General features: G+C 38.2%; 2 protein-coding genes across 10 annotated transcripts in view; one reads left to right on the top strand and one right to left on the bottom strand.

Annotated features, from left to right (window-relative positions):
* TOMM6 (translocase of outer mitochondrial membrane 6) overlaps window positions 1–24,982 on the bottom strand; it is a 401,564-nt gene that overhangs the window by 330,758 nt on the left and 45,824 nt on the right. The window lies entirely within an intron of this gene.
* Window positions 1–24,982, top strand: part of USP49 (ubiquitin specific peptidase 49) — a 79,076-nt gene that overhangs the window by 10,263 nt on the left and 43,831 nt on the right. For 7 of the 9 annotated variants that reach the window (XM_081828256.1, XM_081828261.1, XM_081828258.1 and 4 more), the window contains one exon: window positions 15,667–15,740. The gene's annotated coding sequence lies outside the window, so the exon portion shown is untranslated. Of the gene's footprint in view, window positions 1–14,332; window positions 15,225–15,666; window positions 15,741–24,982 lie in introns of those variants that run through there. The other 2 variants (XM_081828257.1, XM_081828260.1) reach the window with 2 other exon arrangements.

Genomic DNA, 24,982 nt, shown 5'->3' with positions numbered 1-24,982 from the left:
AGAGAGACACAGCGAGAGAGGAAACATAAGCAGGGAGAGTGGGAGAGGGAGAAGCAGGCGCCCCGCGGAGCAGGGAGCCCGATGCGGGGCTCAATCCCAGGACCCTGGGATCATGACCTGAGCCGAAGGCAGACGCTTAACGACTGAGCCACCCAGGCGCCCCTCCTCTATATACTTTTATAGTGTTTACTTTCAGTAAGCCTCTGAAGAAGGGGTTCACTGACAACATCTTTATGAAGGGGTCTTCTGTAGTAGAAAGGGAGAAGAAGGAAGCTGGCTGGAGAAGAGAACTGCTTCTTTCATATGATATACATCAGTCAAATTTTTGAGTCAGAGGTGAGGACTGGAATGGCAGAAAGGGGGGTATAATGGAATTTGAGACCATTTGGTGGAGGTTTTAAAGGCAATGATAAAGTCTGCATTTGATGTCAAAAATGATCTATAAAATGGAGATGATCAAAGTACCTAGTCCGTTGGGTTCTTGTGAGGGCTAAAATAATGCATATAAAATGTTTGGAACAATAACTGACACATAGTGAGTGTTCATTATTAGCTATTATTATTGAATGAAAATACAAATACATTATCTTTTGTAAGCCTGAATAAATTAACATATTGTCTTTTATTATGTGTGCTGATGATACTGCTGACCCCTCTGACAGACCATTGCTATTTTTCACCTTTGATCCTCCCACCTACTAACTTTTAGTATTTAAAATCTGAAATACTGAAGGGTTATAATTGTAGAGCTTTAGACATATGATGTCCTACAAATTGCTGTTGGTTTTTTTTACGAACATTATCTTGTATACTAGTTACCTTTTGGGTTTGTAAAAAAAAAAGAGGGAACAGGTAATTTGGGGGGGAAACATCATTTTCCATGCCCGTGGGATGTGGAATAGATATGTCACTTTGCACTGAATGTGTTCATCAGTTTTTGTTAGCAGCCCTGTAATGAGCGTATTAGCTACAACACCTACATTGGCAGCCAGCAGTCTGCTTGTGAATTCTTTTAGAAAACAGAAATCTGGCGAGAGGTGTTCCGGAGCAGTTGAAATATCTTTGGGAAAATCACATAGAACAAATAAAGTAGAAAAAATTTCTCCTCCAAAAAGAAATTGTTTCACCACTTAAGCCCCGAGAAAAGATGTTTTACTTGTGGACTGAGATATGACAATGTAATTTGGTAGGACTTCAGAGTTCATTCTGTATTTCAACCTTTCATTTAACTTTGTCATTTAAAGAATTTGAAGGTATATTTATATTTGATGAAAAAAATTTCTAAAACTATTTTAAGAATGATGAATTTCTCACTTTATAGTATATGAATTCTATAGTAAATTATTTTTCCTTTCCACTTCCAGTTAAAATGTATCTTAAAGCATATATCTTTTAAAATAAAAACCTTCAGCAGAAATAACATTAAAGTTTATATTTAAGCACAATACTTCGCACTTACAGTAAATTTTATTGAATAAATTAATGTGTGCATGAATAAAAAATATTTTGAATTTTAACTTTATACCCTGTGATTTGCACACAGTCTAACATTGGTGTATAAAGGCCTTCTGTTCAGCCTCTATTTCCATACCTATTTTCCTCTCCTACCCCACAAGCACCTTATCTAATGTATTTGATGTATGTCCTTGATTCTATATGCATCTTTCTAAAATTCTTAGTGATTTTTTGGTGTACTTATCTTTAACTCCAAAATTGTTCATGACACTACACTATTGCCGAATTTGGCTATAGAATTCTCCCTGTAAAAATGCTGTAGTTCTGGGGTGCCTGGCTGGCTCAGTTGGTGGAGCATGCGATTCTTGATCTCGGGGTTCTGAGTTTGAGCCCCACGTTGGGTGTAGAGATTATTTAAAAATAAAATCTTTAGGGTGCCTGGGTGGCTCAGTTGGTTAAGCGACTGCCTTCGGCTCAGATCATGATCCCGGAGTACCGGGATCGAGTCCCACATCGGGCTCCCTGCTCAGCGAGGAGCCTGCTTCTCCCTCTGACCCTCCCCCACTCATGTACTCTCTCTCTCTCTCATTCTCGCTCTCTCAAAATAATAATCTTTAAAAAATAAATAAATAAATAAAATAAAATCTTTAAAAAACAATGCTATAGCTCTTACTTTGGTTTTACTTTTTTCACTGGGCACTGTTTTAAGATCTGTGAATGGTTTTGGGTGTACATTAGCTAATTGCTCCTACCTGCAGCATGCTATTCCATGGTGTGCATCCATTCCCATAGTGATGGGTGCCTAGGCTACCATAAACAATGCTACCAATAACAGTCTTGTTTGTGTTCGTCATGGACATGTTTGAGAATTTCTTTGGGATACAGACTCAGGAGTGGCATTGTAACAGAAGCACTGTCAGGCTGCTGAGTGTACACACCTCACAGACATTGTATTCTCAACCTCCCAACACTTGCTATTGTCCACAGTTCGAATTTCTGCCTTTTAATAATGTCTATTTTAATTTGAATTTTCTAATTACTAGTGAGTTTGAACATTTCTTCATGTTTTAGTTAACTGTTTCCCTTCTGTGAAATAAGCATGAAAGAATAAACATAGTATCAAAAATATTTTTTACTGAAGTATAATTGATATATAACATTATGTTAGTTTCAGGTGTATAACATGATTTGCTATTTGTATATATTGTGAATTGATCACCACAATAAGTCTAGTAACATTTATCACCATACATTGTTATAAAATTTTTTTTTCTTGCAGTGTAGACTTTTTTCTACTGTCTTGCTAATTTGCTTAGAGAATAGATCTGGACATAGTATTTTATTATTTTTTGAAGTTGAAGGAGCTTTTGGTTATGCATTATATTTTGTAAGATATTGATGTATTTTCTCAAACTTCAGAAAAGGAAGAATATCATATTTTATACAGAAGCTTAAAGTATTGTTTTCTTCCTGATTCCAAGGGACTGAAACAAACATATTCTTTTAAAATTTTATTTATTTATTTATAAGTTTTACTTATTTAAGTAATCTTTATACCCCATGTGGAGCTTGAACTCACGACCCTGAGATCAAGAGTCACACACTCTTCCAACTGAGCCAGCCAGGTGCCCCTAAACAAACATATTTTTATGCATTCAACTCAAAAGCTGTAGAGTATGCTACAGTTAAACCACCTTGCTAATTAATCTATTCTCATTGTCTTCATTTATGCTGAAAGGAGAGCAAGCGTTTTTACCAGAGTAGATTTGGTTGGGAGAGTGCTTCATTTCATTAGTTTAAAAAGATCTCCCCTAGCCACAAATCGTTAGACTATCAAAATATTAGCTCCAGTCTCCCTAGATGTCAGAAAACTGAGTAGTGGGCAACACCTTCTCCACTTGTCTGTTTATTGAAAAGCCCAATGCTTGATTCTAAGCATGACCTTGACGTTCATTGACTATAAGTAGATAATGCTAAATATAATGAACAAATACTATTTTATATGCATTTGCTACAAGAGGGCTATAGATGTAATTTTTACAGTATTTGGAGATAGAGAAGAGCATATTTTCTGAGATGCCATTTCTGAGAGTTAGAGAAAGCTGGGAACAGTTCAGATCTGCTGGCGAATCTCACTATTTGTGTCAGTTTTCAAGAAAGGATAAATGTCTCTGATACAAAATGTTGGCTTGTTTCAACAAATCCACAGTATTTGCGCTTTCCTGAGGAAACAATAGTCTCTTAAGTGTTTTCATTTCTTACCAAAATGTGATGCAGTCAGGTTATTCTTTTGACTTTGGTTTAGCATCTGCTTGACTGTGAAAAAGGAATTTTAATTTGTGAAGTGATTGATATAGCCATAAACTGTGAACTTTCCCCCAATAATAACTATAATATGCTTAAATTTTTCCTTTTTTTTTTTGCTGGCTTTGAGGTTATGACTTTTGAGTAAGTATCTGTCAGCAAAATATTATTTCCTGCTCTTAATTGTTTTCAAGCAAAGCCACACTCTATGCGAAGGTGTAGTGTGTTTTTTCAAATAACTTGATTTTACTCTACCTTGAAAATTACATTTTTATTTTCTTTTTCCCCAGAAATCTTGCTTGGAAAATCATGTTTTTAGATGTGATTTTAAAACATTCTTTTTAACCTTTTCAAGAATCTTTTAAAATTTAACATTTATCAGTGCTAAGCTGTATGCAGCATAAAAAGTACCCTACCTGCTTTTCCTTTCCCCAATATTTGGCCTCTACGGGGACCTCCATTTCCTTTTCTTCCAGCTCTTTCTTTTGGTATTTAATGCCACACTTTTAAGCAGTAGGCTCATGCTGCTGTTTTTAAAAGTCTGTATGGCTCATTCTCTAGACCTGCACAGCTCTCATTCTTGGATCTACCTTCATCTCCCTATGTTGGGACCCCTGTTTCCTGGACCCCACGTCTTCCCTCTTCATCGTTTATACTTAAGCAATTCTTCCAGAAGGTTCCTAAGAAAAAGCTGCATAGGATGTACATTTGGGAATCTGGATGTATGAAAATGTCTTCCTTTTGTCTCGTACTTGATTTATAGTTTACCTGGGAATAGAATATAGAATAATTTTCTGAGTTTCACAGGAATTGCTCTATTGATTTTTAGCTTCTGGTGTTGCTAATGAAAAGTCTGATGACGTTCTGACTTTTTTCTTTCCCCTCCTTGGTTAGAGGTGTTTTAGGAGCTGATCTTTGTCTCTGATGTTCTGAAATTATATGATAACCTGCCTCACTGTGGGCCTTGTTTTATCTGTTGTGCAGGGCACACTGGTGGCCTATTCCATTTGGAAACAAAGATCTTTCAGTTCTGGGAGATTTTCTTGAATTCTTAAATTCTAACCAACCTCCCCCTTCTCTCTCTTGCCCCCAGTTTTCCTGTTCTTTCCCTCCTGAACTCTCTTTATTTGTGTTTGGAATGTATGGACTGCTTTACTTTTCCTATCTTTTCTATTTCTCATCTTTTTTGTCTCTTCACTTTTTGGAAGATGTCTTGACTTCATCTTCAGACTCTTCTAATTAGTTTTATGTTTCTGCTATCATATTTTTAATCTCCAAATTTTTTCTCTGAATACTGCTATTTTTAAAAAAGATTTTGGGGGTGCCTGGGTGGCGCAGTGGGTTGAGCATCTGACTCTTGATTTCAGCTCAACCCAGGGTTCTGAGATCAAGCCCTGCATCGGGCTCCGTGCTCAGCAGAGAGTCTGCTTGTCCCTCTCTTTACCCCTCTGCCCTTCCGCGTGTACACTTTCTCTCTCAATTAAATAAATAAAAATCTTTAAAAACAAATAAAAAAAAAAGATTTTATTTTTATGTAATCTCTTCCCCCAACATGGGGCTTGAACTCACAACCCTGAGATCAAGAGTCGCACACTCCACCAACTGAGCCAGGCAGGTGCCCCTCTGAATGTTGCTTCGAAATAGTCTGTTTTTGTTTCATGGGTGGAATAGCTCTTCTCTGAGTATGTTAATTGTAATTACATTTTTTTCTTCAGCCTCCTGCACCATCTATTTCCTTAAAATACCTTTACTTGATCATTTCTTTTGGTTTTTCATTTAGGGGATTTCCTTAAATGTTTAGCCTTGGATGTCTTACTCATGTTCCATAAGGAACCACTGAAAAACTGAAAGCTGGATTTGCTGGAGTGGGGGCTTCTGAAAGTTGACTGATCATATTATTCATTATAAGGTAGTTAAGAGCTCACTTTTAGCAGTCAGTATTTGTAGGTGTTTTTCTGTTGGCCAAGTTCTTCCCTAGAGAGAATGCTCCCATCCTCAGTTTACACCCCTGGCTGCAACATTTGGGGAGCTGAGTGGGGAAAGAGGTGGAGGTATCTACCTTTCAGAATATCAACTCATCCATAATCCCCATCTTTTTAGACTGCTAGGCCTGCCCCTAGTTGTGCTTGAGTCCAGTGTCTCTAGTTTCCAGAGTAGGCTTCCCAGCCTCTGACCAGTGGCTGCTTGGAGTCAGGGTGGGAATCTTGGGGCAGAACTTTCACCCTGTTCTCCTTTTTCATCCCTGCCTGCTATCCCCACTTTCAGAGGTATTCTGAGCTTCTCTGGTGTATCCCAGCACAATTCAGTTTGATCTGAGGTTCCCCTTAACGTGCTCCTATGCTCTGCTAAATCAAATAACCCATCCATCTGCTTTCTGGCTTCCACAAACTTTGTTGTAGTTGTTGCCTCTTCTATTCTTTGTCCTTCAGTTCTTGTTTTTACTGCTGTTTCAGTGGAGTTATGGAGAGAGCAGAGAGGTAAATGCAGGTGTTCAGTGAATCATGTTTCACTGAAAATCCAAACTTCTCTAATGCTCTGTTTCAATACAAGACTTAATAAAATGGCTTGTGACAATTGCAAAATTTTGCTACAGTACAGAAATCTGGATAACATAAATTCATTTTGGTTTTTGCTATCCTCATGGATTAATGCCTAACATGTAGCTTGCTAAAAGAGAATGACACCTGAGTGGCTTTAAGAACTTTACAGAGAGAATAATAGAACTTTTTATGGACGTAGTAACAGACCCAGAGTGTAGAAGTGGCCTATTTATGTTTGCTCATCTATCTAGCACTGGAACTGAGTCTCTTCTCCAGTTGTCTTTTCTTTACCACTATGGTTCTATCTTCTCCCATTAAAGTAACTGGAAATAGAAGCCCTTTATCCATTGCTTAGATCACCCAGATGTCCTGTTAACTTGGCATATGCTTTAAGTTTGCAGTCATAAGTGTGGGGGATTTTTAAAATGTTTTTCTTTCTGTTAATTTTTAGGGTCCAGTTTTATTTTGGTGAACCTCAAACTTGAGAAAATGTGTATTTTACCATCTAAAGATGTTTCTGTTTTGAAGAATTTATAGTAAGCATTTAAAAGGTTTCTTTTTTTTTCCTCCTACTATTCCATTCTCAGTGGCTTCCAAAAGTTCTTTGAGGGGGGAGGGTAGAAATGCTTTACTGAATATAATTATAGCAGTTGAAATAATTTAGAACAAATCAGGATGCCTGTTAAAATGTGGAAGTAATGTGGAAAAGGGAAGCAGGTTTTATAAAAATATCAACAGGTTTCTTTGGAGCAATCCTAGAGTGCTTTCTTTACCAGCTTTTCAAAACTCAGTTCTCAATTCTTCTCCTCTAAGGCCTCTTCCTCCATTTTACCCCATGGGACATAAATCTTTTTTTTTTTTTTTTAAGATTTTATTTATTTATTTGAGAGAGCAGAGCAAGAGAGAGAGAAAGAGCATGAGAGTGGGTGAGGGGCAGAGGGAGAGGGACAAGAAGACTCCCACTGAGTGAGGAGCCCAATGTGGGGCTCAATCCCAGGATCCAAAGATCATGACCTGGGCCAAAGGCAGACACTTAACCGACTGAGCCACCCAGGCGCCCTGGGACATAAATCTCTTGTCTTATTTCCCCATTCCCTCCTATATTCTGTATGTGGTACATTTGCCCACAGCACACTGCCAGATTCATTGTATGTTGACATAGAATTCTTTGGGGCAGAACCCCTATATTGTACTTTTGACGAAATTTACTTACATATTTATGGAATGCCTTTGACTGAGGTACTGGGCTCCTCTGTAGGTGCTAGCATCTGTTGGGGGTACATATTAGGTCTTAAACAGATTCCTGATGGTTGATATAAGTTCACTTTTTCTCTAGTCACTATTTCGAAGCAATTGAAAGAACTGGCTCTGCCCCTTCCTTTGCGTCACATTGGTGGCTAGCAGTAACAGCTGGGAGTAGAGTGGGGGAAAGCCCGTTTGGAAGCTCAGGGGTCTAATGTTCCCTTCTGTTGAAAAGTGAACGTGTTGTAAAAGAAGTCCTCTGAGATTCCTTACAACCTCCAGGTTTCTTGGTCATAAAGAGGTGCTCCCAGTGAATTAGTGACACCATTTGTAAGAACTAACCCACAAAGAAAAATGTCTCTTAAGATTGAATGGAGTTCAATGGAAGTGTTTCCATAACTGAGCTAAGCTGTTGCATACATAATCTGAAGTAACCTAGAACACTTAGAATAATAGAGCATTGGTTTTATTTTTTGCTTTTTTTCCTCTCCCCCTCTTCTCCGGTTAAACAGTGCTTTCTCATTGTACTTTGGAAATGTTTTTTAACTTTTATTTTTTCTAATTTTTTATTGTGAAATATATTTTATTTATTTATTTTATATATATTTTTTTATATATTTTTTTAAATTTTATTATGTTAATCACCATACATTACATCATTAGTTTTTGATGTAGTGTTCCATGATTCATTGTTTGTGTATAACACCCAGTGCTCCATTCATTACGTGCCCTCTTTAATACCCATCACCAGGCCAACCCATTCCCCCCACCCCCCTCCCCTCTAGAACCCTCAATTTGTTTCTCAGAGTCCATAGTCTCTCATGGTTCGTCTCCCCCTCCGATTTCCCCCCCTTCATTTTTCCCTTCCTACTATCTTCTTTTTTTTAAAAAACATATAATGTATTATTTGTTTCAGAGGTACAGGTCTGTGATTCATCAGTCTTACACAATTCACAGCGCTCATGATAGTACATACCCTCCCGAATGTCTATCACCCAGCCAAGCCATCCCTCCCACCCCCCACCACTCCAGCAACCCTCAGTTTGTTTCCTGAGATTAAGAATTCCTCATATCAGTGAGATCATATGATACATCTCTTTCTCTGATTGACTTATTTCGCTTAGCATAATACCCTCCAGTTCCATCCACGTCGTTGCAGATGTCAAGATTTCGGTGTTTTTTTTTTTTTTTTGATAGCTGCATAATATTTCATTTTATATATATACCACATCTTCTTTATCCATTCATCTGTTGTTGGACATCTTGGCTCTTTCCATAGTTTGGCTATTGTGGACATTGCTGCTATAAACTTGGGGTGCACGTATCCCTTCGGATGACTACATTTGTATCTTTGGGGTAAATACCCAGTAGTGCAATTGCTGGGTTGTACAGTAGCTCTATTTTCAACTTTTTGAGGAACCTCCATACTGTTTTCCAGAGTGGTTGCACCAGCTTGCATTCCCACTTTATGTGAAAAACCCAAGACTCCACCCCAAAACTGCTAGTGAAATATATTTTAAAACATGTACATTTTATTTTTTTTTTTTAAGATTTTATTTTTAAGCAATCTCTACACTCAGTGTGGGGCTCAGATTCACAATCCTGAGATCAAGAGTCGCATGCTCTACCAACTGAGCCAGCCAGGTCCCCCAAAACATATGTACATTTTAAAGACCAGTGAAACAAAAGCCAGGATTAACCATCCTATAAGTGTAAAAATTGCCTCTATGATGCTCCCTTACACCCCACCCCAGGTTAACCGCCATCCTGACTGTTATCAAGAAAGCTAGGATTTTGGGCGCCTGGGTGGCTCAGTTGGTTGGGCGACTGCCTTCGGCTCAGGTCATGATCCTGGAGTCCCGGGATCGAGTCCCATATCGGGCTCCTTGCTCAGCGGGGGGTCTGCTTCTCCCTCTGACCCTCCCCCCTCTCATGTGCTCTCTCTTTCTCATTCTCTCTCTCAAATAAATAAATAAAATCTTTAAAAAAAAAAAAAGCTAGGATTTTGCTTCTTTTTATTTTTTAAATTCTAAACTTGGAAATGGATTAGCTCAGTAATGAGAGGCTTTCAGTCTTACATATGTGTTTTATTTTTTACATGAGGTAAAACTAGAAAAATAATAGATGATGCTATTATGCCATTGACTCTTCTGAGCAATTTCCACATCCAAATTCCCCAGCAGCTGTATGAGGTAGGTGAGGAAACTGAGCCCAGGCTATGAATTGGGTCCCATTGAGATTCTAATCCAGCCAACCTAATGCCTAAACCTACTCTCTTAACCATGACACCTAATTAGGGTATTGTTTTATAATTTGATACAATTATATATTTTTAAGATCTGGGTTTATTTTGAATCTTGGAATACTTTAACCAGATAACAGGGTGGCCATCGAGCTCTGTATTGTTTCTGCTAGAACTGTTCCATTGGAAAGCTCTACAGGGTTTTGGTTCTTGTCCAAACACTCCTAATATCTCATTGCTTGGCACAGATAAATAGTCCATCAATTTATCTAAACCTTATTGTATCTTTTAGTAGTATCCATTTTAGAGCCCTTCTGAAATGTTTATTTTATAAATACCAGTTTTTCAATGGAAATTTTCAGGGAAAAACCAACAATATCACTTTATGTTTATACTATAGTGAATGGTGATATGTAGGTTAGAGTTAGCTTTAATTTTTAAAAGAAGAGCTGTGATTATAGGAAACATTTTTCTAATATTCAAAATTCTTAACAAAATTTTCATGTTTGTAAGACACAGTAATTTTTGGCACTTGTTTAGATATGATCTCCAAGAGATAGCTTCTTTATAAAACTGTTATTGACTCTAGTGAATGTATGTTTCCTTTGCAGTGTTTTCTCTAAAAACAACTAGCTGCAGTGAAAAGTCTTTCTTTCCTTTTTTTTTTTTAAAGTAATCTCTACGCCCAATGTGGGGCTTCAACTCACAGCCCCAAAATCAAGAGTCTCATGCTCTCTTGACTGAGCCAGCCTGCACTGATAATAAGTCTCTATGTTTAAATTTTAGAATCAGACACTGTTTCTGTAGGAGTGCAGATTTACAGCTCTGTCCCCTCTTGAACAAGGTATGTAAAGTGCATCAGGATATTGCTAACCACCAACTAAATTTTACCATGACCCAAAACTTTATTTAAATAAACCTCCTGTTCTTTGCCACAGATGTAGAGTCACTGGAAGTGCACTAATGCAAAGCAATTATCTTGGGCCTAGGTACTGCTGTTTTTTCCTGTGTGATCCTGGACTAGTCATTTAACAACCAATTCAAATATCCATTCTTCCTCCATAGAGTGCCACTGGCATCTACCTCGTTGTGAGAATTAACTAAGCAAATATACGTGAAAACACCTCACTTCGCATAGTATCTAGTAGGAGTAAAATAAATGTTCATAAATGTTTTCTTCCCATTAAAATTGCTGCTCTGTGCTGACAAAATTGTTGTATAGTATTTAGAAAACGTGCTTGGTAATGACAACTAATGTTTTTAAAACGGTTTGAATGAATGCTGCAGACTGAACTCTACCAATTAATATTTATTGTATGTGGGGAGTAGAAAAGCGGGAGTAGATTTCAGCACAGTGATGGAATAGCAGTTCTGGTGCATGCTAGATGGAAGGCCATTTTTGTGGCTGCCACTGCTGCTCACCAGATTAAATGGGATTTGGTATTGCTTTTGTTTGCACATACTGATCTGGGATGATTGGGGAGAATGCAAGTATATCTGCTCTTGCTTTTAAGTCATTTTATTTTTTGGTGAGAAGAAATTCACAGGGTGGCTAACATCTCATGCCCTTTAATCCCTATAAGCTGTTAGTTAAGACCAGGATGTTATTTAACTAAAATAAAGATGCTGATACCAAACACATTTTAGGATTCTTTAGCTCCACGGGAAAGATCAGGTTCTTTTATCCTAGTATGCTTCCCCAAGCCCCTGGAGTGTTCAAATAATCAATGTCTCTTCTCACCAGAATAAGGATCTAAAGTCTTTGCTATTTTTGGTAGCAAGGGAAGAAGAGCTAACCCATGTGTAGCTCTTGTCAGTTTACAATGCACTTACACATACATTTTCTTATTTGATCTATGCAGCACCCGCAGAAGGGAGTAGAGCTGATGTTATATCCATTTAGAAGTGAGAAGGTAGAGGTCCCAAAACATTAGTGAGTTGCCCAAGGTTACACTGCTAATAAGTGGATAACCTGAGGCTTAAACCCAAGTCTTATGATTCGAAATCTAAGGCTCTTGCACTCTTCTGTGTTCTTATGCCCTTTATAAATAAACAGACCCATCTAGTATCTTATTACTAGATACGGAAGTCAATCAAAGCAGGTGGATTTCTAAAACTTTTTTTTTTTTAAGATTTTATTTATCTATTTGAGAGTGAAAGAGAGAATGCACGTGTGCACCGCGAGAGAGCATGAACAGAGGGGAGAGGCAGCGGGAGAGGGAGAAGCAGACTCCCTGCTGAGTGGGGAGCCTGACGCAACACTCGATCCCAGGACCCTGAGATCATGACCTGAGCCGAAGGCAGATGCTTAACCGACTGAGCCACCCAGGCGCCCCTAAAACTTTTTTAAAAATTGTATTTACATTTATTTATTTGAGAGAGATTAAGAGAAAGAGCGTCTGCTTGTGAGCATGAGCCAGGGGAGGGAGAGGAAGAGGGAAAGAATCCCAAGCAGATTCCATGCTGAGCATGGAGCCCTAGACTTGGGGCTCGATCCCAGGACCCTGAAATCATGACCTGAGCCAAAACCAAGAGTCCAATACTTAACTGACTGCGCCGCACAGGCATTTAGGGAAGAAAATTTCTAATGTGGGGCTTGACCATCTTTTAGTCGGAGACTCTGATCTCTTATACATCATTGTATTGGTCCCAATTTGTTTTTATTTGGGAAGGCTAAAACAATGTGAAGTGTTTTGTTCTAAAACAAACAGGTAATGTGGAGAGTTGAAAAAATTATAGTTTACAGTGATAAATGCCATGTGAAGTTTCTGGGTTTGGGGGTTTGCTTTTTTTTTAATTTTTAAATTTATTTTTATTTTTTATTTTTTAAAAGATTTTATTTATTTGAGAGAGAGAGAGCACAAACAGGGGGAGCAGCAGAGGGAGAGGGAGAAGCAGGCTCTCCACTGAACAGGGAGCCCGATGTGGGGCTTGATCCCAGGACGCTGCGATCATGACCTGAGCCACCCAAGCGCCCTAGCTTTTTTTTTTTTTTTTTAAAAAGATTATTTATTTGAGACAGAGTGTATGAGCGGGGGAAGGTGGGTGGAGGCAGAAGGAAAGGGAGAGAATCTTAAGCAGACTCTGCACTGAGCTTGGAGCCCAGTGCAGGGCTCGATCTCACGACCTTGAGATCATAACCTGAGCCAAAATCAAGACTCCGATGCTTAACCAAAGACTGAGCCACCCAGGGGCCCCTGCCATGTGAAGTTTTTAATTGAAAATACTTTGTAAATATTAGAAAGCATATTGCCCAAGAAGTAAAATTTGAGATAAAGGTCAATTTAAAAGAAGAGGTCCTCTATCAGTAATTCATTCAACTGGGATGCCTTGGGTGGCTCAGTTGGTTAAGCAACTGCCTTCAGCTCGGGTCATGATCCCAGGGTCCTGGGATCGAGTCCCGCATTGGGCTCCCTGCTCAGCGGGGAGCCTGCTTCTCCCTCTGCCTTCTCTGCCTGCTGCTCCCCCTGCTTGTGCTCTCTCTCTCTCTGACAAATAAATTTAAAAAAATAATTCATTCAACCAACAATATATATTAAGTCAATAGGTGGGGTGCCTGGGTGACTCAGTCGGTTAAGCATCTGCCTTCAGCTCAGGTCATGATCCCAGGGTCCTGGGATCGAGCCCTGTGTTGGGGCTCCCTGCTCAGAGAGTCTGCTTCTCCTTCTCCCTCTACCCTTCCTCTGCTTGTGCTCTCTCTCTCACTCACTCTCTCAAATAAATAAAATATTAAAAAAAAAGATATGACTGATCATGATCACTCATAATTTAAAAAATTACTATGACATTGACTTAAAAATATGTCATTTTTTAGACTTTCTACCCAACTGCAGAAAAAGCATTGGTTTCTGAGCCATTGGTTCTTCAGCAGTGACAATGAAAATATGTTTCCACTTCAAAACAAACAACATTAGATGTAGCTTCCTGGCTTATCACACCTGCCTTGTCTACTCTCAGGGCTGTCTTGAGGCATCTGAGAGGTAGGTGTAGAAGCACTTCGAAAACCACAAAGTGCCATAACAATATGTTACATGCATGCATTCATGTGTGAATCTTCTGATTAATTGTATACTTGAGATGTTTTGTCAGAAGACATTTTGCTACGTGAGTTTATAGATTGGAATAGGCCAAATTTGTGACTGGGTCAAGGAGAACATTTAAATCCAGCAAGGCCTTGCTGGTAGTAAAATTATAGAGTGAATGGGTGGTAGGAAGTAAGGCTAGAGTGTTGGTGCCTTAGAATACGAATAGAAATGACAGATCTGAACATTTTCTTTGTTTAGTATCCAGCCTATTTGTTCTTTCATCAATATTTATTGGGCACCTAGTAAAGACTAGGCATAATTTTAGAAATCACTGTTGTTCACAATAAGTAAGACAAGGTACTGTTGTCCTCCAGGAGTTTACTGGGGAAGACAGTTAGAGACAAGGTGTAACATAGGATAATAAATGTTTGTATTTTGCAATGTACCACATAACTGACCTTGCCAAAAAAAGTATGATCTTGGTTAGATTTTTTTCTAATTTAAATATATTAATGTTCTCATGATCAACTTTTTAAACTTTAAAAAATATTATAAAATACTTAAAATATTTTGAGATATGGAACACATATACTGTATTTTAAATGCATAATTTATAGTTTATATATTGAATCCTAGTTATATTTAATATTCAGCTACATTTGTTTTATATGTGTATGTTTAGATAACCTTAATTATCTAAAATATGAGTCTCTTTTACTTGGTGAGCCATCTGAACATTCCCTATCTGACTACATTAATATTAGAGAGCTCTTCAAGGAAGGGCATCACTGCTGTCACTTTGATGTTAGTCCTTGGTGCTAGTATTTCTTCAGAGCAGAAACCTGATTTTGAATCCTAGCTCTGCCATTTAGTAACTGTGAAACTTATTTGTGCCTCAGTTTCAATGTCTGTGAAATGGGAATAAAGATAATGCCTAACCCATCATTGTGAGAAGTGAATGAGTTAATATGTGTGAGAGTGCTTAGATGAGTGTCTGGCACACATTTAAAACCGTATCAATGCCATCAGCAGCTATCCTCATCATTGTTATTGTTATTATTTGACACAATGAGGTGAGGAAGGTTAAGAATGGACTTTCTCCTCTCAAGCCCTGAAAATTCCTCAAAACTAAAGGTAGAAAGATAAAAAGAAGGGAAAGAAGGGAGCTAAACCTTTGTTGATCATCAGCTATGTGCCAGGCAGTGACCTAGCATTTACCTACATTCTCATTTAGTCCTTACACCAGTGCCCTGAAGTATATTCGAAAACAGGCTCAGACAAATTAAGAAACTTGCATAAGGTCTTGTACTAGTAAGTGGACACCATGATGATAACTGGTCTTTGCTATTCTGCATCCTGTACTCTCGCCTTGCATGACACCAGAAAACGTGAGAATTCAAGAAGTTTCACTAGGAGGTAAGCTTGAAATTTGCTTGTTAGGGACTTCATTTTTAATGACAATTTAAAGGATGTCATCAACATTTTGAGTTTGTTCCTACTGTAGCAATTTGTTTTAGGTATCTGTAATTCCACCCCCCCCCCATTCAAAAGTATATTGCAGTAGTCTAAATGATGTAAGTGTAACCTAGATGGCAAATATTTGGACACACAGAATCTTAGTAATAAGTTTTCAGAATTAAGTCGAATTATAATTTCCCAATTTTCAAGATCACTATTGTAATTATTTAAGTCATTACTCCTGAGGTCTATAGCTATTTCATAGGGCTTTTAAGCCTAAACTCCATGTAGCTACATATCCTAGGTACTGATCCTTTTTTTGAATTTATAAATAAAATTCATGAAATTGCTTTTCTTTTGCTGTATATTAGCCCAACCTTATGAATTGTTTCCCCCATAGGTAATAGAGAAGAGGAAACCTAATCAATGGCTATGGAATGATATGGAAGAAGACAGAAAAAACTTGTTTAATGGGTAAGAAGTAAAACTATAATAAAAAGATTAATGAAAAGTATTCATAATAGTGTTATGTATGGCCAATCTGTAATCCATGGCCAAGATTGGTATACCATTAGGGTGAGTGATCAGTCACCATATTGGTATTATCCCCATTCTGAACTTTCTCCACCTCCTTCCTTCTTACCGTTGTGAATTTCTCAGTAGTATGAGTTAACTTAAGCTAAGAGGGGACACAGCTCTATTTGAAGATAAAAGTAGGATCTGGAGATCAGCAACCATTCTAAAAAACAGGTTTAGGGTAGGGCTTGAAGCTTATTGGTGGTTGGATTGTCATTTTCCAAATCCTGCCAGTTGCTGTGATGTTAGGCTTACTGTGGCGGTCCTGTTCATTTAAGCAAGTGCAGATCGTGTCAATGGAATACCACAGAAAGCCTGATAAAACTGTGCCTAAAGTTATGAGATAGGAAATGTTTTAATACTATAAGTTCATAGATTCTTTTTTTTTTTTTTTAAGATTTTATTTATTTATTTGACAGCAAGCACAAGCAGGGGGAGCAGCAGAGGGAGAGGGAGAAGCAGGCTCCCCGAGGAGCAGGGAGCCCGATGCCTGGCTCAATCCCAGGACCCTGGGATCATGACCTGAGCCGAAGGCAGACACTTAACCAACTGAGCCACCCAGGCGCCCCAAGTCCATACATTCTTATTGTCAATAGATAACCAAAACCCTCTCCCTAAAATTTAGTCCCCTCCCAGGGTATATAAGTGTATGACATGTATTTGTGCAACCTTCTTCTTTGCCTAATGATTAAAAACTTGGGTTTAGAAGCCAGACTGTTTTTGATTAGGCATCATTAACTTGACATTTGGGCAGCTTAATTTCTTAATGAACTTAATTCCTTGGGTATAAGTGGGGACAGTAAAATTCCTGTCTCGTCGTGATGTTGAGGATTAATTGGATAATACATCTAAAAAACTTGGAATAATGCCCGAAACATAGTAAGTGTTAAATAAATGTTAGCTATAATTCTCATATGTATTCTAGTTAGCACTTTTATGTGCCAGCCCTCCACAGATGAATCTTTTTCTGCTATACTGCAGGAGTTAAGCTATCTTGGATAAGGTTAACCCTGGTGGCAAGGATTTTTTAAATTTTCATGAAAGTTTTCTTTTTGGCTTCAAGCTTCGATTCTCTCAGAGTATGCTGCTAGGCTACGTGTGAGAACAGAGTTATACACATTCAGCTCTTCCTGCGTATATAGTGGTATATACAATGATGCATGAATAAAAACTATCTTCTGGGGGCGCCTGGGTGGCTCAGTCGGTTAAGCGTCTGCCTTCGGCTCAGGTCATGATCCCAGGGTCCTGGGATCGAGCCCCACATCGGGCTCCCTGCTCCACGGGGAGCCTGCTTCTCCCTCTCCCCCTCCCCCTGATTGTGTTCCTTCTCTCGCTGGGTCTCTCTCGGTCAAATAAATAAATAAAATCTTTAAAAAAAATAAAAATAAAAACTGTCTTCTGGCTGTGATAGTTTTATCTTGCCCATAGAAGTATGGAACAGTGTTAATGCTGGTTGCATGATTCTCTTGTTTCTAGATAGATATGTCAAATTTCTGTTAAGATTCCTTCAGTCTGTTTTGAAAGACCAGTCTTTTTGAGTTTTTTTCCTTATTTCACAGAATTGTAATAATTATGAAAATGTCTTTGATATCTTTTTCATGGCTTGTCAGCACTTTCTTATATAGTGCAGACAATTACCTCTTAGGAAGGGAGGCCACTAAGACAGTCATCTCTTCTTAATATTTTCCTCCTTATTGTCCTGGGGCTTTATTAGATTTTTATGGACTATTCTCTCTGCTGTGACTATTTTAGAAGACTAATATATAAAAACAGAATTTAACATTTACTGAATACTTCTTATGTGTCAGGCATTGTTTTAAGTGCTTTACCCACTTATTCATTATCTCATTTAATCCCATCATCTACTTAAGAGGCAGATACTGTTATCTTCATTTTAAAACCTGAGGAAGCTGAGGCACAGATTAAGTAACTTGCCCAAAGTCACATTGCAAGTGGCAGCTTTAGGATTCAAACCTAGATCCCCTGTTCCAGGGCCTGTAACTGCTGGCCTAGTTAGTAAACTCGTATAAGGTTTGTTAAGGCGGGTGTAAATTTAAATAAGACGATAAAGCCAAATATTTCCTGAAAAAGTCACCATAACTAATCTGATTTTGCTTGCCTGTGGGAAGGAAAATTGGAAATCATGTATCTTCTTAAGTATGGGAAAAATGATGATGTTAGATGATTTTCCATAAATAATTATTTGTCTTGGATCATCCCTAAGTGAATACAGCCGTTTTGCTTCTTTACGAATCATTTGCAGTAGATAGAAAATCACTTGCACCTATCTAAGGACCAATATGTATGTGTTTAAAAGGGGCTAGAATGAGTTGATTTGTAGATTGCCATTTAGCTGCTATTTGTAGAAACGGGCTCTCAGAAAGACTGAACTGTGCAGCAGTTCGGAACTGATTAGTGATTGGAAATTGTTATTTTGTCCTGTTAAATAATATTTGAATGACAGCAGAAAGTTATGCAAGGAAAGGAAAGGCAGGAGAAAGGTGACTTATGGGTCTTATAATGAGAATGTCCCTTAAAAGTAATGGTCTAAAAAGTCAATGTACATTAACAATCGACACTTGTCTAGGAACTGGAAGGAGTTATAGTACATGGTTTTTGTTCTGGGCTATGTCTTGTCAGAGAAGCATTGGCTTTTTTTCCCTTCACATAGCAATTCATTCCCCATTGAAATATGGTAAAGTACAAAGGGTAAGCAACATTTAAAATAACAACACTGATAAAATGTTTTGGCTTTCTTTAAAGTATGACCACACGTGGTCAGCGATGTTTTCCTCTCTCCTCTCCATCTTTTTAAACTCCCATTTCCTGTTTGAGAATCCCTTCTAAGTGTTGATCAAAATTATGGCTTTAAGCATGCATCTCTTTTACAACAGTGTCTTAAAGAGTGGCTCAGGGACTCCTGAGATTCTTTCAGGAGTCACAACTATGTTCATAACAATACTAAAACATTATTTGGTTATGGGTATGTAGCGGAGTTTTCCAAAGGCTCCATGATGTGTAACCAAGTGAATACAGAAACAGGAGAATCTAGCTGTCTTCTTTAATCCAGACATTGAAAAGATTTGCAGAAACGTAAGGCCACTCTTCTCTAGATTTGCTGAGAAGCACTAAGGTTTGTTTCTATGTTAAAATGTAACAGTGGCCCCAGTCTAGGCCAGAAAGTTATGGTGCTCCTGTCTAGTGATTGAGTGGATTGGGAGTGGTCACAGGCAGTGCCCACCACAAACACCTCCCTGTACATTCTGGGGACATCCTGAGAGACTGAGGCTATGTCTCCTGATCTAGAGAAGTGAAACTTTTGCTCCTTTTTCATAATTGTGCTAGAGGGTCTATTCCAGATTATAAGGAGCTGTGGAAATCTAGAGAAAGGAGGGCTTGACTTTAAGTAGGAGCACCATCCAAGCTTGCCAGTGACCCCACTGATATGTGCCATATTTGGAGTGTTCTTTGTATTGGTTGCTCCCAACTTTGGGAGGACCAAAGGGACCTTACAGGATAGCCTTTTATTTGACTGTATTAATTGAGCATCTACTATGTTCTAGCCATGTTCTAGGAGCTGGAAATAAGTCAGTGAACAAAATAAAAACAAAAACGCCGCTGTCCTCATGGAGTTTCCATTCCAGCTTTGGAGTCCTTTGCTGTAGTCACAGCTCCCTCTCAGGGGACTCTCAGAGTTGGCGATGGCCTCTGTGGTGCTCAAGCCTCTGTGTCTTGAGCACTGATGGGTATTTCCAGTGACTGGCTGCTGAGGATAGAGTGGAAACTGCTTGACAGTTTGTGATTATTTTTTTTATTATTATATTAAAAAAAAAAGTACCAAATGGTTTCGGATTTTTCAAATCGTACATAGAACAATAAAGGTAGCCTATCTAGTCACCCTTATTGTGGCTATTTTAATCTTGTTTTGTTTTCAAGTTAGTGTCACTTTGTCAAGAAATTTAACTTAAAATAATTACTAACAGATGTTAAATTTATTCTAATTGTTTTTCGTTATTTGAAGAAAAATGTTCATACATGCGTGAGATTTTCCTTGCCTGGTAACTTGCTCCCAAGACCCTGTAATTTGTTTAATAGACTTTTATACAGAAAGAGATTACTTGCCTCATTAGATTGAGTCACTTAATAATGACTTGAAGGTTAACTAATGCGGCCATCAGACTCCTGCTCACCGGCTGGACGTCTATCATATCACTAACTTCAGTCATTTCCAAATGCAGATGAGTGGGAATATCATTAGAATATTAATGGAAAGAGAAACTGACATTCAAAATGTGAATGGCTAAAAACTGTCTCTAAAGATAATTTTAATTTTTAAGATACACTTTAATAGAAGCTTTTTTTTTTTTTTAATTGGGTGGCATTGTGACCTTCCCTTTATTGAAGGTGTTAAAGGAGCTTTTTAATCAGAGTGCAGCAAATGGCTGTTGTTTCTTCACATTGCTACCTGCCAGGCACCCAATTTCCAGCTGTGCCTGGTGTTCCAAAGATCAGAACGTCTGGAGTTCAAATAAAATCCCTCTCTTCTGCCAGTGGGTAAGCCATAGTCTGCTGTTCAGGGCGGAGATGGGGTAAACTGAGGGATCCTTTCAAAGGTGTCCAACCAACCTCTTTTTTTTTTTTTTAATCCCTTAAATCCCACACCTTACCTCTACCTTCAGAGGTATATGGAGCCTCTAATTTCTGGGCCTTTCTAGGTTCTGAAGTTCTAACCAGCTTGATTGTTTATTTCACCCTGGTGTGAGTAACATTTAAATTTTAGCATGCTTTTGTCTCTTATACTTCGCATTCTTCTGTTTGCTTACCAGAGTCCAAAATTTTGATACCTCTCATGTACTATTCTGTCATCTCTCACTCTTTCTGTCCTTATGTATTTATGCTCTTATTACCCTTTGCTGTGATTTTATTGGGATTTTGAGAGGAAAGGAGATAAATGTGTATTCATTCTGCCATGTTTTACTGGAAGCCCAGGATTTAACATGTATTATCAAGTGCATGCAACATACCAGGAATTGTGTTAGACACTTCTCTTTTCTCTAATTCAAAAATCCCTTCAAATTCTATTGAGGGTAGAATATTCATTCACATTAGTGCTACTCTCACCTGTTATTTTTTTAGCACCTTCTATGTGCTAGGCACTATCACATAAAGCATTTCATTCAATCATCACATCCACTCTAAGGCATATAGATATCATACCTCATTTTATTTTATTTATTTATTTTTAAGATTTTATTTTATTTATTTGACAGAGAGAGACACAGCGAGAGAGGGAACACAAGCAAGGGAAGTGGGAGAGGGAGAAGCAGGCTTCCCGCTGAGCAGAGAGCCCAATGTGGGGCTCGATCCCAGGACCTTGGGATCATGACCTGAGCCAAAGGCAGACGCTTAACGACTGAGCCACCCAGGTGCCCCTCATGCCTCATTTTAATGAATATGGAGACAAATTTTAAAGTCACAGGCCCAGTAAAAAGTAATGTTGGTTTTGAGATAGGCTTTTAAAATAAATATGCTTTCTGTATATCAACTATCTATTGGATATTAGATAGATAACCATTGTGGGGCTTTTTGTTTTTTGTTTTTTTGTTTAATGTAAGCTCTGCGCCCTATGTGGGGCTTGAACCCAATGACCCTAAGATCAAGAGTCACATGCTCTATTGACTGAGCCAACCAGGCACCTCAACCATTGTGGATTTTTAAGCAGGGGAACACAGAATAGGATGAAAATGCTGTTTTTGTTTAATATAGTGATAATATTAAAGATACATAGTTGACCTAAAAAGATAGGAGGCATCAGCTAGCACTTAAAGCAGTAATGAATGGCCTGCAGTGTTAAGGGCCTAGATTTGGGGGGAGAGAGCAGTAGGAAGCAGCATGAGGAAGGTAAGTAGGTTTAAGAAGCATGTGATGTGGGGGGGGGGTGCGTTTGAATCCATTCTCTTAAATGAGCTACTGTAACAAAGAACTTAGCCCTGAGTCTGGTACCCTCATTTCTGAATACGAATTAGTAGGCTTTGGTAACCAGCTTGACTGTGACATGAATAAGGAGTTAAAGGGAATGTCAAGTTTTCAAGTCAGATGAATAGGAGTGCCATATCTAGGACTGAGGTAAGGTGGGAAGAAGTGCAAGAGGAAATTAGTAAATTTGAACAACATATGTGAATGTCATGGTTTTTCGGAAATACGAACATCTGACATGTCTTCTGTATTCCTTTCTTTGTTTTTTGGCATTTATCTGAATGTCCTGTAATCATATCAGACACTATTACAGAAAGTTGACTTCATTCAGTCACATGATTTCTTGGTCAGTAATAGTATATACCCGTATTTTTAAGCTAATCTTTAGTATTTTTAAATCTTAATTTGAGGGCATTTTTTTTTTCCTGTTTGGAAGCAAGTACTCTGATTTCATTAGCACACAAAGTGTTTTTACAAGTCAATTCTAAAAGACCAGGAACCCGGTGTAAAAGACATAAATGGATAGATTAAATAAAGAGAAAAAAAGATCAATAGTCACCATAATTAAAGGCACACAAACAAAATATTATTATTATTTTTTTAATTTTATTTATTTATTTGACAGAGAGATAGACAGAAGAGCACAAGCAGAGGGAATGGCAGAGGGAGAGGGAGAAGCAGGCTCCGCACTGAGCAGGGAGGCCGATGCGGGACTCGACCCCAGGACCCTAGGATCATGACCTGAGCTGAAGGCAGACGCTCAACCATCCAAGCCACCCGGGCGCCCCAAAATATTATTTTTTTAATATTTTATTTAAATAAAAATTACTTAAAGATGTGTCAATCCGTGGTACAAACACACATTCTCAAATACTATTGATGGGAGGTGAGGGAGAGAGTATAAATCAGTGCAACCTTGGAGGGCAGCTTGGTGATATCTATCCAAAATGTAAATGCATATATCCCTTGACACGGCAATTCATCTTCTGCAAATTATCTCATAGACACACTTGCATAAGTGTGTCATGATATATGCCAAAGAATACCCATGGTGCATTGTTTGAAAATAGCATTAATTCTTCACTCGTAGAGGAGTTAAATGGATTAGGTAGTCCATTTCATAGAATATGGTATATTCTTTAAAAAGAGTGAGATAAAGCCAGATGTATGGGAAAATGTCCAAAGTATGTTTAGTTAAAAAAAAAAAAAGATGTAGAATAAGGTGTATGTTAAAGTTTGATTTATGTTAAAAATTATGTTTCTAAATGCATAAAATATTTCTGGAAATGTGCTCCAGAAGGATGTTCAGTTAACAGTAGTTACCTCTGGAGAGGCAACCAGGGATCGAAAGCAGAGGGAGAGCTTTGCTCTTGTAGTTTCATATTGTACACTGTTAGTTTTATTTTTTTTTATTTTTTATTTTTTATAGATTTTATTTATTTATTTGAGAGAGAGAGAATGAGAGACAGAGAGCACGAGAGGGAAGAGGGGAGAGGGAGAAGCAGACCCCCTGCTGAGCAGGGAGCCCGATGTGGGACTCGATCCCGGGACTCCAGGATCATGACCTGAGCCGAAGGCAGTCGCCCAACCAACTGAGCCACCCAGGCGCCCTTAGTTTTATTTTTTAAGCATATAAAATTAATATGAAAAAACAGGACTCCAGTTGTCCTTTGCTAAACTTTTTTTTTTTTAAGTAAACTACTCCCAACGTGGGGCTCAAACTCACCACCCCAAGATCAAGAGTCACATGCTCTACCGACTGAGCCAGCCTGGTGCCCCTTCTTTGCTAAACTTATAATGAACCCTGGGGTGCCTGGGTGGCTCAGTTGGTTGGGTGTCCCAACTCTTGATCTCAGCTTAGGTCTTGATCTTAGGATCGTGTGTTGGGCTCTGTGCTGGGCATAGAGCCTATTTAAAAACAAACAAACAACAACAAAACTCATAATGAGCCTTGCTTTTCATAATTTAAAAAAATTATTATAGAAAATTTCAAACTTTATCTATACCCCTTCCCTCCTCCTTACCCTACTCTTGGATTCTTTTGAAACAAATCCTAGACATTATATTATCTCATCTATAAATAGTTTATTATGTGCCTCTAAAAGATAGAATTACTTTTTATAAACATAACGATAATTATCACGCATGTAAATATTGACAGTAATTCCTTAATATCACCAAATATGTCAATGTGCATATCCCCCCAATTATTTCATTTTTTAAAATATTTGAATTTTTGAATCAGGATCCAAATAAAGTTCAAACATTGTAATTAGCTGATGGTATCTCTCTCTTTTGCCTCCCTCCACTCTTTTTCTTTGAAACCTCTTTGTCCTATTTGAATCATTTGTCCTGTAGAATTTCCTTCAGCCTGAATATTGGTGACTGTATCCCCGTGTCAGTTACCCATTATTAGATTGTTTACTATGTTGTCTGTAAATTAGTAGTAAAATCCAGAGACAAGTTAGATTCGGGTTCTATTTCTGAGGACGAAATTCTTAGTGAGTGTTGGTGTATATTTCCATTATGAGGTACATAATGTCTGGTTATCTTTTTATTTTTTTTTAAGATTTATTTATTTGAGAGAGAAAGAGAGTGCGAGCTGAGGGAGGGGTATATGGCGAGGGAGAGAATCTCAAGCAGACTCCCCACTGAGCGTGGAGCCCGGTACAGGGGTTCAATATCATGACCCTGAGATCATGACCTGAGCTGAAACCAAAAGACGGATGCTCAACTGACTGAGCCTCCCAGGCACCTATGTGTGGTTATCTTTTGTGTGTGTGATGTCAATAGCCACTGATGATCATTGCCTAGGCCCACTAATGCATAAGAGTCTTCCATAAATGGAACTATTAGCTAGTGGCTTTGGCCAGTATATTAAGTGTTCTAGGGTATACAACATTTGGATACAGATTATTTTAAATACTTTCTAACTTTTTATATTGTCTGCAGTTATTTCCATTGATCTGCTAGTTTATCTTTGAACTCTTTTATCATGGTATAAAGTCTTCTATTTGATCAGATGGATCATCATGTTTTTCTTTTTCTTTTTTTTAAAGATTTTATTTATTTATTTGAGACAGAGAGAATAAGAAAGAGAGAGCACATGAGAGGGGGGAGGGTCAGAGGGAGAAGCAGGCTCCCTGCCGAGCAGGGAGCCCGAT

The sequence above is a fragment of the Leptonychotes weddellii genome, chromosome 8, assembly GCF_054177405.1.
Source record: "Leptonychotes weddellii isolate Sample4059 chromosome 8, ASM5417740v2, whole genome shotgun sequence".
NCBI classification, from domain to species: Eukaryota; Metazoa; Chordata; class Mammalia; order Carnivora; family Phocidae; genus Leptonychotes; species Leptonychotes weddellii.
Note: the sequence above shows the minus strand (reverse complement) of the source record. Positions and strands in the feature narration are given on the sequence as shown.